The 18762-nt window shown below is 44.4% G+C and overlaps 1 long non-coding RNA gene across 1 annotated transcript in view; it reads right to left on the bottom strand.

The window, feature by feature from the left end:
- The window catches only part of LOC137478961 (uncharacterized), a 41133-nt gene extending 23031 nt beyond the window's left edge, over positions 1–18102 (bottom strand). Inside the window, exon 1 of the long non-coding RNA XR_011001899.1 lies at positions 17452–18102. This is a non-coding gene — a long non-coding RNA (uncharacterized lncRNA). The remainder of the gene's footprint in view (positions 1–17451) is intronic.
- Positions 18103–18762: the final 660 nt, after the last annotated feature.

Raw genomic sequence — 18762 nt, forward strand, 5'->3', positions numbered from 1 at the left:
TTTTTTTTTTAAGTTAAACTGAATGGTAAGAATATTTCCTCATACACTTTTTATTTTTAAATTAAACGTGTCATGTATTACACCAGGTTAGGAAGAATTGTTGGCATAGGGTGACTTAAAAAAACATCACAAGGTTCAGAAACTTTCCCTTATTATCTCATTATGGTCAACTTTGAGTAAATATTTTCTCCCATGGGGGAACCTTGCTTTAAGAAATTCCATTCTTCCATACCAAAAATGTAGCATAGCTAAAACCTCATGTTTGCAAATGTACAACCAACACCATCTAAAGTAAACTTCAGCAGGCACCAAGATTGATGTTTCCTTTGCTTTGGAAATTTTACCGTGGTACAACACTAGAAAAACACAAGACTAATCATTATCCTCAAACTTCCCCTTTAATTCTCGAGGAGGAAAAATCAAGCTGACCAAGACCATCAAAATACTCCATGTTTCTAAATACCAGAGCCAAGGGCTGCTGAAGTTTCCAGTCAGGGCTTTTAAATGAGAATTATCCTAGATAGAGGCACCAGGAAAGCTCAGCATGCTCATTTCAGGTGCAAATCAAGCTGCTCCCAAAGGGTGGGCAAAAACAAAGTTAACAAAGCCTTGGCTGGCACTCAGCTTGAACCCTGGTTGAATCACATGTACAGACATTGTGTTTCAGGGAAAATAAAAGGTATTGCTGACATCAATACATCAGAGCCAAAGCTGCACAAGTCCCAGAACTGAAGGGCTGCTTGATGTAGCCCAAATGCGGAAGCAGGAATTACAAATGGCCAACACCTGCTGCATTACTGATCTGGATTCTCTTCTTCTGAGCCTGTGGGCATAATTTGAAATTTCTGTTCCATTTGTACTAGACCAAAGATTTCTGTCAAGGCACCATCTGTAGCAATGAAATCCCCATCCAATTCCAGTTCCTGACACAAACCAAACCGAACCAAATGGAAATTAAACCTGCAAAACACCTACATGCAAGCACACCCTTCCAAACTATCAAAGTCCTCACCCATCAGATTGTATTTACACCCTGTGTAAAATCCCTTCTGGGATCATTTGGAACAGCCACAGCCAGGAAAAGCCTCAGTGGAAGCAAAAGCACAACAATTTGAAAAAGGCTGTCAGCCTGCATTCCCAAGGCACTCTCCAAAATTGTTCCTTTTATTCCTCTGGGGACAACTGGGGTGTCTGGGGCACTCCAGCAGCTGCAGGTGCTGGTCCCAGAGTGTGCAGGGACCACGTGCACAGTGCAATCAGTGCTTTGGAGCAGAAAAGGGAATTGTTTCTGATATAAATTGTTTCTGAACTGCTCTGTTTTCTTTCTTTCATGATCTGCTGAAGGAAGTACATGACTAGGGATGGGACAAGATCCAGCACTTTTGCATAGTTTTTTGGTTTGGGTTTTTTTTTTTTTTTTTTTTTTTCCCTCAGGAGCATTCAGAAAAGCACTGGATTCTCAGCCAGGTAGAAAAATAGAAATGAGCATCTTACAAGGAGAGAAAATGGAAGGGTTTTCAACACTGCACATTTTAAGCTGGGACAGGGCACACAACCAATTGTTGTGCAAACACGAGATGTAAGAAGATAAATTTGTGCACATTCCTGTTTTGCTGAGCTGTGAGAGAGGAAGGGAAGGTCTTGGAACACACTACTACAGGGTAGGACCAGGAGGAGCTCTGTGCAGTGGGGTCATGCACAGCACCTCCTGGTCCCAGCAAATATTAATTATCTAGGGCTGATGACCCAGCAGAATTGTTTGGCAAGAGAACTTCTCTTTGAAAGGAATTTAAGAACTTCTCTTTGAAAGGAATTTAAGAAATTGAATGCTTTTGACACCACTGGGGTGGGGATCATCAGCTAATATCTATACTGAGGCTATCCTGAAAGGAAGCTGAGCTTCCAGGCAGCAAGAAAGAACCAACCTGCTGGGGGACCTCGTGTTCCTGGAGAAGTCAATTAAAACCTTTCAGGGAGAAGAGATAGCTGTAACATGGGTCACCACAGAATGCTGGAGTGGTTTGGGTTGGGAGGGTCCTTAAAGCCTATCCAGTGCCACCATGGACACTTCCCACTGGACCAGGAAGGTCCAAGCCTTGATGTCCATGAGCCCTGGATGACTTTCCAAGGAAAGACATCCCACATTTTAACACCAGTTCATGATGATCCTGTTGCCCCCTTCTCTGCCAGACTCGGGCAGATCCAGCACAACCTGGGCTGGGGCAGGACAAGAGCTCTCAGGCTGCTCCCTTTGCTTGTCCACAGACAACCATGAATCTGCCAAATCCCACCTGCCTGGGGCTCCTTACAGACATTAAATACTATCTACAAGAGACACAGTTGGTTGGGTCAAGAAAATTTATTGAGCTGTTGCCACAGACAGTTAAAATTTATGAAGGGCTTCATATTAACCAGATTGTATATAAACATTTTAAAATGCTTCATGCAGAAGTAACTGGAATAACTCAAGAGCTGAAGCCATGGGGATTTGCTTTGAAAATGTTGCATTTTTCCTCTGAAAACATTTACATGTGACCAGAGGTTTTACACCACACCTATGTAGTTGTGGCTGCTGAGGGAGAATTTTGTGGCTTTTGTCCAAAGTGACTTTGAAAGAGCATCCCCTCTGAGAGGATGCGTGGAGGGTTTGCTGCTCATGTCTTTTCTGACCTTTGAAAAGAACACCCAAACTGCACAGAAGCAGCTCTTCCACAGCACAAGTGGTCTGTTATTAATTAACACTCAGCTGAGCCTTTCTCCCTGGTCCCTGCAGGCACGGACAAGGAAGGGAAGTTAAAGTCAGACGGGGGAGGCAAGGAGAGGCTGAGTGCCCAGCAAAGCCCTGGCACAGGAATGCAACCTGGGATTTAAACTTCTGAACCCTGTGAAGGCCAGGATCTCTCTGTACAGTCCCAGAAGCTGTTGCTGCTCCCTCATGCTTCAGTTCTAGCTTGCCATTGATTTGTGATTTATGGTTAACCCATGCAACATCACCTTGCTGAACCTGCAGGCAGCCTGAGGTGATTTTGGGGACATTCAGCAGGATATATGGATGGTCTTACCTTCCCTAGACCCCTCAGTGTGATAGCAGATTGAAAACCTCCTCCTGACTTTCTGCACTGGGATGTTTTACTGAAGATCTCCCAGTGAAGTGGAAGGAAAAAGAGTGGAAGTCAAGCCTGTGAGATAAAACTCAGTTTTACAATTAATCTGAGCATGGGAACAGCTGGAGCTGTGTCAGAGGAGGGTTAGGCTGAATATCAGAAAAAGGTTCTTCCCCCAGGGAGTGGTCAGGCAAAAACACAACGAGAAGGGACACAAAGACACACAAATTCTCGTTAAAAAGACATTTTCCCAAGTGCTAATGTAACAGAACAACAACAGGTGAAAACACGAGAACCTAAAATTAAAATTAATGGCAAATTTCACAACATGTTCCTTTAATCCCTGAACTAATAACAGAGAGTGCAGAGCTCATTAGAAATTCCTCGCAGGACCAAACTCAGACTCGGGGAAGAGTTAAAATGGACAGCCTCGCTATTTGCTGGTTTGCTCTCCAAAGTGTTGCCTTGCACTGGATGAATTTAATCTGCTAAGGAAAAGGGCAAGAGAGGTCCCTGCAACCAGAAGATTTCGAGGGAAATTGTCACTTTCTCCTCTTAAGTGACAATTTTGTAAATTCTCGCTGTGACAGGAACAATCGAGAAAAGGAATTAGGGGAGGGGAGGGAGATGCTGATGCTGGGTTTGGCACAGAAGGAGCTCCACAGCTCGGCTCGGGGCTTTGCCCAGGAGTTCCGGCTCCTGCAGAGCACGAGTAGCATCTAGAGGATGTGGGGAGAACTTCCAGAGCAGGGAAAGCTCATCCTCGGGAATGGGAACGGATTAGGGGAGAAAACAAGGGCGTGCCCTTACCCCATTGCTCTCAGAGCTGCTTAAACAGCTCCAGGCAAATCCCACTTTGCCAAATTTAAATGGGATATTATGGCATTTCTGCTGACAAAAGAGGTAAACTAATAACACACACACAAATATCCCACAAACCCTACAGCAGGTGGGGAAAGGTGACAGACTGCAGGGAGGAAGAGTCCAGTGGAAGGTGACCCCACAATGGCAGGGGGGGAACAAGGTGAGTTTTAGGGTCCCTCCCAACCCAAACCAATGTGGAATTCTGTCATTAGAGGGTGAATGCTTTTTCTCCATTCTGTTAGAATTAACAGCCAGCAGTGGCAGAGGACTGGTCACCTGGCTCAGCCACCTGAAGCCTCATCTCTGATAAGAAGGGATGCAAAAACATCAGCTCTTGTAACAAAACATCTGAAAACTACAGGAGACTAAATTAAGAACTAGATATTAGGAAATCTTTTTGAAAGAACCTTTCTTCCCCCCCCCCAGAAGTAGCTTTTACAACAGTCAGTTTTCACTAAAACTCACCAATGAGCTTGGCTGTACAGTCAAACCTGTGCTTTTCTGAGCAGGAAGGATAATTTCCTACTGCTTCAAAGCAAACAGCCTTGGCTGGGTTTGCATGTCTGAATGTCCCTGTGCTAGAAGACATCCGGCACAAGCTTTGGAAGGGCACCTTCTCCTCCTTTCCTATTTCATTACGCATTTACTAAAATCAGAGCTCATTTTTTCGCCCCCCCCCCCCCCCCCCCCAGCTGCAAAAAAAAAGCGGCAATAAAAATCCAGGCAGATTTTGACTAATCTTTCTCTCTTCCTTTAGTGGAACTCCACCTAAAGCTGCAGCTGTTACCACGACTTCTGCCCAAGGCACCACTTCTTCTGTTTGTTCTGGAAGGGCACAAAAAGCCCTTTAGCCATCCCACATTAGTGTTGCTCCCAGACTTTATAGGGCAGCTCCCTGCCAACCCACCTGAGCCAAAGGAACACAATTTACATGCAGGGCCAAGAATTTACTGACAGGTTAATTAAAGCCTTGACAGTCCAATCCAGGAATTATTATTAGTCCAATTGCAAGGATACAAACATTTGGGGTGCAAAGCACCCAATTGTTTCAGCCCTTTTGCAGTGATGGGGTGGTTACAACCTGCACATGCAGAACTTTCTCACATCTCCCCCTTTTTATGGGAGCTCCCCCTTTTCTACTTCTTGACCCACCCGTCCCTGAATGTCCTTCATTGTCCTCAACATCCCACCTTCCTCACCGCGGGGAGGATTCTGTTAATGGGATTTCTTCTCCACTCTGTGGCTTTCTGAATGGTTTGCTTACTTGCTTTTTCCTTTTTAGTGCATAAATCGCATGCTATATCCAGTTTTCCTTTTTTATGGGCAGTCACTGTATGCTGGATTCTTCTTTGTTCCCTTTGTCATTCCCCAAATCAGCTTTATCAATGTCCTTGTCGCATCCCTGAGTGCCCAGTCCTTGTAGGTGTTTACAAAGAGTAAACAACCTACAACACCGACAGCCCGCTGTAGCTTCCCGTGGCAGCATTTTGGGGGCTCTCTGCTATATTCTCCTGTTTCTGAGTGCTAATAAGTCATCAGCAGGAGTTATTTCCACAAAGATTCCGCTCTCCAAGGTGCTGCTGAATGATCCACTCCAGCGGAGCAGGCATCAGGAAGCAGAGTAGTTCGCATGGATTCATGTGCAAATAAGACAAAAGTACCAGCAGCTCTTGACTTTCCTTCAGGGTTTTTTTAAGAAATTCTTTCTCCTCACTCCCAGTCACCCTCTGAAACTCCCGACCAACTGGAATTAATGGTTATTTGAAATATTGTTTAAAGAGCTAAAGAACTAAACCTAAATAGCTTACACTCTCTGGGGCAAATTCTGCAGGGCTGTCAGATTTGGGCTCATTTATTCTTCTTCCCAAATGCTTGTTGTTGCCCACTTCAGGGTTTGCTCCACCTCCTGCTGGGAAGTTTCCAGCTGTGAGAAAGGAATATCAAGCCCAGGAGGGCTGGTATCTCCTGCACATGTGTTTTTCTCCTGAAAACTGGATCCCAGCTGTGGTGTCTTAGCCTAACTCTTAAATAGACCAGGAATTGGGAGCCGATTTTGCCAGGGATCAAATTGATGGTGGGATTTGTTGTTTCTTGATAGTTTCTCATTTTTGGAGAGGTCAAACCACCATGGTTTGGTTTTCCCACCAGCTCAAAACACGTTGGGTGCCTTTCCCTTGCCTCTACTCTCCTCTTACCATCCCTGAAAATACATTGGAGTCTCTGTAAAAAAGTGATTGCTTTTCAAAAAAAAAAAAAAAAAAAATTCCCAGAGATTAAAAAAAAAAAAAACCCAAACCACAAACAAACAAAAACCCTCATTAAGTCTCCCAGTAAAATTTCCCTAGAGGGAATGAGCTTGAAGTGGCATTCAGAAACAGCAACCAGTGATGCCAGGGACACTGTGGGACAGAGAGCTGTCACCTGGGTGTGATGTACAAACGTGGTTGGCCTGGGGAACTCCTGAGGAGCCCCAAAAGAGGGGAAAATAGCAGCACAGAGATTAAAGGCTACCTGGAGAGAAAGAAGCTGCACATGCTCCTAGTTCCCATGGAAAAATAGAAATAGTGTGCTACAGTGTGCTAAGCAAGCAGATCACAAGTAAATCTGTTCCTGTGGAGCTCCTCCAGCACCCCATCCCCTGGGAAAGCAGGAAAGCTTTCTAGCATCACCTAGGGTAGCTCATGCAGGTCGGGATAATGCACCCTCGGAAGCCAAATTCCCCAGCACTTCATTTCAGGGCCCTCTGACTTCATTTCCAGGGCTCTCCACGGAAATGCTCGCTGCCCTGAGGGACAGCAGTGTCACATTTTACTCCTCTACCTTTAAAGACAGACAAGATCTCAAGAAGAGGCAGAATTCTCTTCAGCTACAAGACCAATTTAACACCATAAATGTGCAGTGAGAGACAGCCTCTCTGTCCTGGCATTCAGGAAGCCTTGCTGGACCACAAGTGACACATCAGCAGCGTTTCCACCTCCATCTCCCTGACTCCCTCCGCTCAAAGAAACAAAAATGTGAACAAGGAGTTAAGAGCCGGCACTACCCACAAAAGACAGATTTATTCCGTTTGTTCCTTACTGCTCTCTTGGGCTATTTAGTGTCTTTCAACGCTAATCCATCTTCTCTCATTTACTGTTTGTATTAAACCGCAACCCGGGGTCAAAGCTGAGGCTGAGATTACAAAGGGGTGTTCATTGCATTTTCAGAGGATGTGCAAACACATACTGACCTCTTGGGGTACTCCCTTCAAAATCCAGCTGTGCAAGGTCGGATCAAAACACTGATCACTGCAATTGTCCTTTGAGCCATTTGCAGATTTCCTGACCTCTCACAGGAATAAAAGAGAAGAAGATTTCAGTCTTTTAAAGTCCTGAACATGCACCCACACTTCCCAAAATCCCACATTACCAAAATTATTTCCTCAATCTGTGCCTTGACTCCCATTTGCTCGACAGACATCACACAGAATCCCAGAATCCCAGAATGATTTGGGTTGGAAGGGACCTCAGAGCTCATCCAGTGACACCCCCTGCCACAGGCAGGGACATCTTCCACTGTCCCAGGTGGCTCCATGACCTGTCCAACCTGGCCTTGGACACTTCCATATCCCATATTTGTCAAATTTACCTGAAATATTTTTCATTCATTCATTTATCTCCAGATAAAACTGTTAGAATTAGCGATTTCACTCCAGCTGGTTTCCAGGCTCCTACCAAACAGGAGAGAAAATAGGAAACACTTCCTTTATTTTTAGCAAACTCATTTTCTACCTGTTTTCCTTTTCTTTCTCTTGTCTTTTGCTCCAGACACAGGAAAACCTGGCCATGTTCTAGGCAAAGAAAAAACCAAGGAGATTTGATGGCATAATTCCAGTTTTACTGCTTGGCACACAGGAGCTGGAGGAGGATAAACTCAAATACTCAGAAATATAGTGCAGTGTTAGAAGCCTTATGAGTATCTGGCTGGCCTGATTGATGTCCCCGAGCCTCCCAGCTTTGCCTGGACCAGCCAGCCAAGGAGAACACCAGTCCCTGGGATGCCATATGGAAAATGGGCAATGACACACATCCTAAGGGTGGCCTGTAGGGTAAACAAGGTGAGTAACGATCCCTGTGAGCTCCTTTCTGGTGCTGGAAATGAGTCTGCAATTCCCATTTCGGCATTCAACTCCAAACATAACCCATTCACAACAATTTCAGATTCACAGAACAAAGCTGGGCCCTTGAATTATGGCTGGGACAGCAGAAAGTAATAAAAGAAAATTTTATAGAGCTGATAGTCATCATTATGCACTTGTAATCATAGAATCATTAAGGTTGGAAAGGACCTGTAAGAGCATTGAGTCAAAATCCTCTGTTTGGCGGGGGAGGAAATGGAGGGGACACAGATCACCACATTTTCATTTAAGAAAAAAATTTTTTTTTTTTTTTTAATTAAAATAAACCTTGGCATTTTGATCTCCAGTGTTTTGCTCCTGCCCCACTGAGATTTCTGTCCTATTTAATCCAATAATGACAGAAAACAATTGACCACTCAGACTTGTATTCATTTCCAGTTTCTTTCCTTCCTAATGATCCCTTTGACTCCAGGTGCAAAATTGTCTTCTGAAAGGGGGAAAAAAGAGAGCCACAAAAAGCAACCTGTGCCAGGGCCACACCACCCTCACAGTAAAAAACTTCTTCCTTGTGTCGGAGGAGGAGAACATTTACACCAGACTTTCACTGGTGAAGCTTGATCTTGTTACTTTCTGCTTTGCCTTCACCACGTACACTTTCCAGCCTGCTCTTTAAATACTCCTGGACCCCCCTCCATTCCTATAAAACTTTATTGCTTCTTGTTAACAATCCTTTAATACCTGTCAAAGATGGTCTAAAATGAAGGAATATCCTTGTGCTTTTCCAAGCCAGGTTGTAGCACTGTTCTCTCTCCACCTCCTGGCAATTAATGTTGGGTCCCCCAGGTAGAGCCAAACTGCAAATAAAGAGGAACATAAAAATGTCCAGGCCCCATCTATTGCAAAAGGCAGAGGTTGGCACCCCTTGTTGCTGGAATTTACAGACTGCCTTTTAGTTTTATCATTTTATCCCCCTTGAAGGCTAAAATCAGTTAATCCTGGGTAGCAGCATAAAACTTGCGACCAGAGAAAGACTGTAAATCATCCGAGGGTGTTGTGGCACAATTCCCTGTTGGAAAAAAAAAAAGCAGCAGCACTTAACTCCTTCCCCTCCCGTTCCTCTTCAGGGCTCCAGGCAGGCTGCAAGGTGGGTATTTGTTCATTAGCACCTCTCAGGGTGCTGCAGTAGGTGTGAAGGGGCCCGGAGGAACAGGTCTCGTAATTAGCCAGTGAAGTCCATCAAGGCTGAGAGCAGGGGAAGGCTCAGAGGACACAGTGATGCTCAGATGCTGCAGGCACAGGGCACGAGGGTTCGTTTTAAGCTCCAACCCTCACCTTCCATCCCACTGTGAAAAACACGTTCATTCTGCTGTGAAAATTGAAAAAGTTTAATAAAGGACAATAGGAGACAAGGACCACAGAGCAAAGGTTATTATGGCCGGGTGCATCTTGGCACTGAACCAAGAGCACACTGTTATCTTCGGGGATATCCCTTAAATGCCTTTTAATTACATCAGCCTGTTGCATATTCATAGGCCCTTATGCATAGTAAACTTTTTTTCCCAAACTAGTTTACATGTTCTAAGAATCGTTTAGCATATCTCCTCTTCGGATCCGCCTTTTTAGAGCATGTGTATTCCTTGGTTGTGCTTTTAGTCCTTTTTTATCATCATCTTCTGTTGATGATGAAAACTGTCTTCAGACAGTGAGTGCTGATAGTTGGCATATCTGTAGCAGGTGTTCTCCTCATGTTTATTGGATGTTCTCCCATCCAAGCAGGCATTTTAACACAAGCATACTCATATCAGCTATTTCACTATGTCCAAGCTTAATTAGCAACAAAAATAAAAACTATGTCTTTATAACAAAGTTACTTTAACATTACACATATAAAATCCATTTTAATACTTGTGACAAGCCAATATTATAATATGTATCTATAACACCAATCCTTCATCTGCAATTCTTGGGCTCAGGCTCTCCAGGAGCCACTCGAGCACTTGACAAGGAGCTCAGGAATGAGCTCGCATCCAAACGTTCAGGTGGGATCCCGAGGAAAGCCATCCCCATCTGCTCGGGCTGCTCCCCACATGCCCCCAGGAACTGGCAGCCTGCCCCCTAAACTATAGTAAAAGCAGCCCCCAACATTTGGAAAGCATGAGGTCTGACTCCAATGATTTCAGAAGGCTAATTAATTACTTTATTATATTATACTATAACTTTATTACACTATATTACACTAACATACTGTCACTAACTAGCTATACCACTAATAAGAAAAACCTGTGACTCTCTGCCCGAGAAGCCCGACACAGCTGTGGATCCAATTGGTCAATGAATCCAAAACACCATCACCAGAAGGCAATCAAGCAATCACCTTGGGTAAACAATCTCCAGACCACATTCCACATGGGCACAAACAGCAAATGAAATAAGAATTGTTTTGATTCTCTTTTCTCTGCTTCTCTCACAGCTTCTCTCAGGAGAAATCCTGAGAAAGCAAAGTCTCTCTCTGTTCAGAGGGCATGTGAATACCATGCTAAACCACTCCAGCAGGCACCATCCTGGGAAATCTGCCTTCCCAAGAACAACAAAGGATGCCAAATGCATTGTCTTAATCGGTTAGTGAAACTTTAATCAGTTGTACAAGAGGATGGATGGATGGACGGATGGATGGATGGATGGATGGATGGATGGATGGATGGACGGACAGATGGATGGACGGATGGATGGAAAGGCAGTGGAGAAATGCACCTGTGAGTTAATGAACAGGATGCTGAACCTCATCCTGTGATGTTTGCACTTCACATCACAGTCTCCCTATGGGATATAGTGGGTTTCTCTGGAAGATCTGGTATGGGCTATAATGGGGACTAAAAATCCCCACAAAAACAATGTAAGGAGTAAAACAGCAACAAAACCCAACTGGAGAAACCTCATCTGACCCAAAACATTAAATTAAACTGTTTATCAATCAGTTTCAGCTCACAGCTGTGTCATTCACAAGGGCAGGTCTGGAATGGGTTTCAGAGATGCAGGTATTTCTCATTTCCCCGGGTGGTGGTACTAAACTTCCAACTGCTGCTGCAGGGACGTTTCAGATGAGCTGCTGCCCTTCACATCCATGGCTTTCCTCGCTGGAGAACAGAAATCTGGGCACGGAGTCCCTCAGTCCCATGTCCAGCACAAACGGAGGAGCTGTCCCAGCACCAAGAGGTGGCGCCCAGAAACCAGGAGATGCTGCCCGTGGGACTGGTGTGTGCTGGGACACTGCCCAGCACGGCAAGGCAGTATCAGGGTGAGGAGGGCAGGTGGAAAACACACATCAGGACGGATATAAAAACTGTACAAAATGAGGATCAGCCCTTTCCAGCCTCCATTTCCAGCCTTCAGGGCTCCTCATGCTTCAAGCACCAAGCTCAGGTTGCTGCACCTGTGCACACACCAAATCAGCAATTTGTTCTTTCTCCATATCTTTGCTATCCATTTATTCCAGACCAACCCTTGACTCCTTCTCCGGGCCTCAGCTTCAGTTTTATGCACCCTTTACAGAAAGACTGTAACAGAGTAAATTGCAAAATTCCATAGTAAAAGTCCCTATTGTGTTTTCCAGTTTCCTTAAGCTAAAATCTCTTGGGTTTAAATTGAGAAGTGAATATCCAATTTCCATGTTTTGAGCACAAACTACTGAATGAAGAAAAACAAACCTTGTACTGCAGAAATTATTCGAATTAGGAAAAAAACTCAAAGTACAAGTCTAATCATGATCTTTCATGTTACAAACACAAGATGATGATCAGCAACACATTGAAAGAGAAGAAAAGAGAAGGGGGAAAAATCTGGTTAAAGTTTGTCACTTAAATTCACTGCAAAGAGATTTCACTGAGGTAAGACATTCTAAGCATTTAAAAAATATATTTTTTTTACCAAAAAGAAGAAGGAAAATATTTACACTTTGAGAAATTGATAAGCCAGTACTTCAGAGTACCCAGTCACTGACTGAGTGCTATAACTTATGGGCTGAGATTTCTATGGCTGGTGTATTCAAGCCTTTCTGAACACTGATGAAGGACATAACAATCAGCAAGGAGGACATCCTGTAAACCCAAGGGAAAGAAGCCAAAGTCAAGCAACCTTCTAACCACTTTAGTAAAATAGTCTGGATTTGTACCCTGAGCAACCTGGTCCAGTGGAAGGTGTCCTTGCCCATGGCAGGGGCATGGAATGGGGGGAGCTCTGAGGTCCCTTCCCATCCAAAGCAGAAAGCAGTCTGGAACTCAATAATTCCTCACAGCTCTCTCCTCAAAAAAAAAAAAACCAAAAAAAAAAAAAAAACAAAACAAAAAAAAAAACCCAAAAAAACCCTGTTTAAAAATTGTGGAGGGCACTACAATATTTTAAGGCACTTTTGAGAAAAATCTGAGGTTCTGTTCTGCACTGAACCCTGTGGAGCCTCTTCTGCCTCTTGCATACTCTGTATTTGTTTTTATCATTTCTTGTCAGTGCCAAGCAGAGCAACATCGAATTTCTTCAAAGTACTCCCTGAAAAATGGCATTTGAATTTAAACACCTCACCTGCTAGAACTAAAAGTCTGTACAGTGCCTGGAATTACATATTTTCCCCCCTGTGCTTCTGCATCTGCCTAATAATTACTGTCGTTCTGATTTAGAGACAACATACAGGGGACAGCTGAACACTGCTGGGAGGGTAACCTGAACAGAGCTTCAAGTAAACATTTTTTTTAGGAGACAAGGATAAAATAGGAGCTTTGCTGCAAATACAGGATCTGACTGAACTTACAAGGGGGAAACACAGAAAAAAATGTTGGACTTCTGGGCCTCTCCATCAATTTTGTTCCCACTGAAACCACTCCATTTCCACAGTGCCACTAACCAGCGTTGGCTTAGTGCTGGAAGGAACTGTCATTGAAAATTTCCATTCAGGTCCATTTTAGAGTAGCAACAAAATGTTCTCCAGAATATTTTTTTTAATTCTCACATCAAAGAAACATATCCTGTATTAATTCAAAACCAAGGAAGTGTTAAATTAATTTTTAACATTTCTCCCTGTTACAAATTCATGACTTTTGGAGATATTTCTTGTAGTTTTACACAATTCTGAAAAGTTCCTTGAGTTCCTAAAAGCAATTCTGATTGTGCAGTTATTTGCTGAATTCCAAAACAAATTTAGCCACTAACTGAAGAGAGGTTGCTCTGGATAAAAATACAGATCCTGCACAACTGTCCTTAATCAGAATCCTGATGGATCTGAGACACCCTTTGATACAGTATGTGAGTGTCTTCCAGCCTCAGGATTCTGTGGTTTGTTGTCAGGAAGGCAAAATAAAGCAGGTAACGATTACAAACTAAACTGGGAAATAATCCAGCCTCATTTGTGCAGGTAAATATTAAATGAGAAGGAATGAAGAGTTTGTTTAGTTCAGGTTTGGAGACTTAAAACAATGCTGTGCACACCTGGGAAAAACCTGATGGCTCATTAGTTGGGCTGAAGGGTCGGGGAGCTTGGAAGAGCTGCCAGCCAGAGGCTACAAAAAAAGGCTGGATGACTTCCAGTGGTGTTTTGATGGAAGTCAGGCTGTTAGGGATGTCCATGGCAATGTGGGGAAGAGGTGCTGAAATTTCTTCTCTTTTCTTGGTGCCTCCATTCCTCCTGTTCTTCATAGAATCCCAGACTGGTTTGGTTTGGAAGGGATCCTAGAACTCACCCCATTCCACCCCCTGCCACGGGCAGGGACACCTTCCACTAGCCCAGGTTGCTCCAAGTCCTGTCCTACCTGGCCTTGGACACTTGCAAGGGGCAGCCACAGCTTCTCTGGGCACCCTGTGCCAGTGATTTTCCCCCAGCCCTGCCTGTGTGTGAGTCCTCTCACTATGGAATTCTGGCACAAAAAATGTTTAACCTGAGATTTTCCCTTGCTGCTTACAAAATGCAAAAAAGTGCCAGAGACCACTCTGTGGTGGGATGTGTGACCCTCAGGACTTTCACATCCATAAAGATGGGAGAGAAGAGTAAACAAGTTTAGGAAATAGTGGCAGGAATTTTTGCTCCTGGGGAAAAAAAAAGGGGGTTGAGATCAAACCTCCCATCATACTATCAGCACAGGTAAATGCTCTACACTACATGTGAGTCTTCCTCTAAAAACAGTGAACCAACAGATCTTATCCAGTGGAAGGTGTGCCTGCCCCTGGCAGAGGGTTGGAACAAGGTGAGCCTAAATGTCCCTTCCACCCAAAGCATTTTGGGATTTTTATGGATGAATGTATGGAATGTCAGCCACAGCAGATGAAGTACTGCAGTAGAGCACACCCAGAAAACATTACCCAAGACACAACCCAAAGCTCAAAAAAGACAAGGACTCTTCCAAAATTTGCTGTTAAATCTGACACATCATGAATGTTATCTTGGCTGTGTCATTTCTAAAGAACAACTGCTATAAATAATTGTATGGGCTTATCTGCATCTCAAAGTCTTACAGTTTAAAATTAAGTCCAAGTAAAGAGTCTTATTTTCTTTCTTGCCTTCTCAGAGTGATACATAATAATTTATGAGCTACTTATCTGTTAGGTCTTTACAGCTGAAAATACCTAAAGGCAAGAAAACCAATAAGACACAGAGCAAAATATGAGACACGTGAGGATCCCACTGTGCCATTCCCAGCCACAGTGCCAAGGTCTCTCCCGGGCACTCACTGACTCCTGCAACTCCTGCTGGATAAGAGAAAGGGCCAGCAGCTCTCCTCTGGTTTGTCAGCACCCCAAAATCATCAGAAATCTCGATTTTCCCACTTGTAGGTGCAGAGGTTTGTTTTCTTTTTATTTTTACACACAGGGATCCTTGTTCATAACGTGAGCTGTGAGCTGGCAAAGGTTTTAACAGCCACAGCCTCTACGAAGTGAATGGATCGATGTGTAAAACACTTGGCAATTAACCATGCATTAACTAACTAAACTCAGAGCCTTGAACAGCACTCACAGGTGGAGGGGGCTGGGTTAAACTTGGGAGCTCAGTGCACAGAGGCACTGAGAGCGCCTTCTCCATGTTTTCCTTACACTTACCTAGAGAATCCCAAAAACATAAAGCTGCTCAACTGTTCAGTCATGAATGTCTTGTATCCATATACAGAATTCTGAGGCAAAAAGCAAAGAGAAGACTTCCAATTATTTTTCTTGCATTGCCACTGAGAAGTAGAGGAAGAGGAAAGCAAGTTTTGGGTTAAGATTGCTGAGGAAAATCTGATGACACAGGGGCAGCTAAGCCTTCCTGTAAGAGACAACTGAAACCTGTCCAGTTTTCCACTGAAATGATTTCTGTTCCAAGGTTAATCACCTTTTTTTGCAGCTTGAAGAACTGTGATGTCCCTGAGCCACACATTTGGTTACAGAGGTTGCCTGAGGGACATCCAGGTTGCTCAGAGGCACCTGGTATTAATGTCCTGCAAAAAGCTGTTTGTGCATCCAGGAGGAATGTCAAGAATCATTAAATCCCCATTTACTGGCCTTGTACATCACAGCATTTATCACTTGGTGCTGGCCTGGCAAAGGGCTTTCTCACCTCTGCGGGCTGAGGGAGGCTGGAACTGCCTGGGTTTTGCAGGGAGCAGCCCCTGGCTGCCGGGACTGCCCTTCCCTCTCCGGGTTACATCGCCCTGCCAAAGATCTTCAGCCCACGGTGAGGAGGGCTGGGGACAAGAGGACACCAAGGAGACCATCTGGGAGCCACTCGAGATCTGTGTCCTCCTCCTGCTGGGAAGCAAAGGCTGGATCTTCACATTTGTTTTATTTTTCCTAAACGCCCTGTGTTTATTTGGATGGTGAAATATCATTGCTTGGCTATTACCTGAGGATTCACAACACCAAGTTCTCTGTTTTGTAAGAGCTTTCCTCAGTGTCCCACCACACAGGGAACTGGGAAAATATGAGCAAGGGCTGTTTTTGACTGCAAGGATTTGCCATCAGAAAAGAGTGATTCAGTGGCATCCTTTAAGCCAACAAATATTTGTAAAGTGCATCTTACAACACCACGGGCAATTATAAGAACTATTTCAATGAAGTTGAATTTGTCAACCTGACATTTATTACATTACACAACAGAGCAGGAGAGTTGGCTTTGGTCACACTGCAGAACACAAATGCTGGAATTCTACATTGGAGTGAAACGTTCAAACTTCTCCAAACTGAGCTCCACAGGAGGAGCTCTGGCCTCACCCTTCCAGCCACACACACAGAAGGGGCTGCTGGGTTTGGAGCTTGCCCTTTTGGGCATCCCCTCCTTTCTGTTATGATCTGTTTAAGGAATCAAACAGGGTCTGGGGGGTTTATTTCATTTCAATCAGCTCCACCAACACTAGATTAGATATTGGGAAGGAATTGTTCCCTGTGAGGGTGGTGAGGCCCTGGCACAGGGTGCCCAGAGAAGCTGTGGCTGCCACTTGATGCCTGGAAATGTCCAAAGCCAGGTTGGATGGGGCTTGGAGCAACCTGGGCTAGTGGAAGGTGTCCCTGCCCATGGAACTGGATGAAATTTAAGCTCCCTTCCATCCCAAACCCATCTGTGATTCTGTAACATTTGCTGACCTGTTTTCTACTCTGTGTATCAGCCATGCCATTGGCCCAGTCCAGATCTCTCCTGCTAAATCCTTTTAAATCAGTGCACCAATAACAAGCTCTAAAACAAAACATGAAATAAAAAGGGAAAACGATAAGACAGTGATTAAAGACCACTCATGTCCCAGGTTACAAAAGGTCAAAACTGCCTTGGTTGGGCAGAGGGAGAACTCACAGCAGAAGGATGGTCTAAAACTCAGTGTTAGACTAAACTCTGTGCCTTCAAATTTTCACTCAGACTGATAGGAATTTGGCTGATATTGTGGGCAGTTACCACTGCCTGGAAGAAAAACATCTACATTAAAGTGGGTTGTACAAAACACCTGAGGCTGCAGCCTTCAGGACAGAGAGAGGCTTTCTGACTCTGGGAGTGCATAAAGCCCACAGCAGGCAACTCAGTGTCCCTCAGTGTTCACCTGCTTTTCACATCCTCACCGTTTTTAGTAATTTTATTAAATTTAGGTCACTCTCATCACATTTTGCTGCTTTCACAGCTCACCTTCCTTGCCATTGGTATTAAATAATTTACAAGCACAAAGACCAATCCCAACCCTGCTGCCCTTTCCTCCCACAGGGACCAAACAGCAGGACAATGATCTTTGGGACTTTAAATACTTCCTTTAGCTGGAAACGTGCACTGGCCCCCAAGATTGAGAAGAAAGGTGGGGTGGGTTCAGTCTTGAGCAATGACATTTCATAAGCTGAACATAAATTTTAAATACATATATTTAACTGTATAAATACCTGTGTTCTTCACCTAGAAGATTGTGTTTCCTGTATTTCAAATAATTTACACTGAAACACTGCTCCCTCACACCACCCACACCTGCTGCTGGATCTTCCAGCTGTCCCAGCTCACAGCCATGCCATGGACTCTGGTGGAGTCCCCATCCCTGAAGGTGTTCAAAAACCACGTGGATGTGGTACTTGGGGACCAGGTCTAGTGCTGGACCTGATGGTGGTGCTGGACTGATGGTTGGACTTGATGATCTGTTAGATATTTCCCAACCTTAATGATTCCATGATCCCAAGATTCCAAAATAAAAGGAAGTGAGCAATAAAGCCACAGTGGATTTCAGATGTCAAATTATTCTCTAATTTGTTTTCTGGCAGCTCTTGAAAAAAGAGAAAAGACACAGAGGCAACACCAGCAAAAGGCTTGTGGTCTGGTATGTTATTGAAACCTGCTCTGTATCACCTTGGAATAAATTTCTTTACCTAAAAATGGGTTTAAAACATGGTTTAAAACAAGGTGTTAAACAAGCCTTGAAGCTGAGGGAGGAACAGCAAATGAGAGTTAAAGAGCATTACTAACTTCTGGACTTCTGCAAGATCAAAAAAGCATCAGTTCAAAACAGCTTCCTCCCAGGGTTATAAAGGGACAGAGCAGTTATGAAGGAGGAGCAGAGGGACCTTCCCGTCACAGCCCTCCACAGAGCCCTCCAGCATGCTCTGTGCTGGCAGCATCCTGGGATTATTAATTAATGCCAGAAGCAGGGGCTGACCCGTCACACAAAAATGCCCTCAAGGCAAATCCCTGGGGTTTGGTGAAACCGGACCAGGATTGGCATTGAATCCACAGCTGCAAAGCATCAGTGTCTCTGCTTCCCAAACACGCTGGCGAAACATTTCCCTCAATCCCTTTTAAAACCGTGGCGTTAATTCCGGTTTGTGTTTTCCAACACACGCCCTAAACGAGCTGTGAGAAAACGTCTGGAAGGTGTTAAGCACCAGCGGGATGTGGAGGGTGTCTCCTACATTCTCCTCCTCATCCCAGAATGTACAGACTGCCTGGCATAAGTCCTGTGTCCCCTGCTGTCAGTGCTGGCCCAGCATCCATCCCCCCAGTCCATCCAAAAAGTTGGGTGAGGAGCAGAAATGCAGCTAAATTACTAAACAGCGCCAAACAAAAGATACAGAATCATAAAATCATGGAACGGTTTGGACTGGGAGAAACCTTAAAACCCATTCAGTGCCATCCCCTGCCAGGGGCACAGACACTTTCCACTATCCCAGGTTGCTCCAAGCCCTGTCCAACCTGGCCTTGGACACTGC

Source organism: Anomalospiza imberbis, chromosome 9, assembly GCF_031753505.1.
Source record: "Anomalospiza imberbis isolate Cuckoo-Finch-1a 21T00152 chromosome 9, ASM3175350v1, whole genome shotgun sequence".
Classification (NCBI taxonomy): Eukaryota; Metazoa; Chordata; class Aves; order Passeriformes; family Viduidae; genus Anomalospiza; species Anomalospiza imberbis.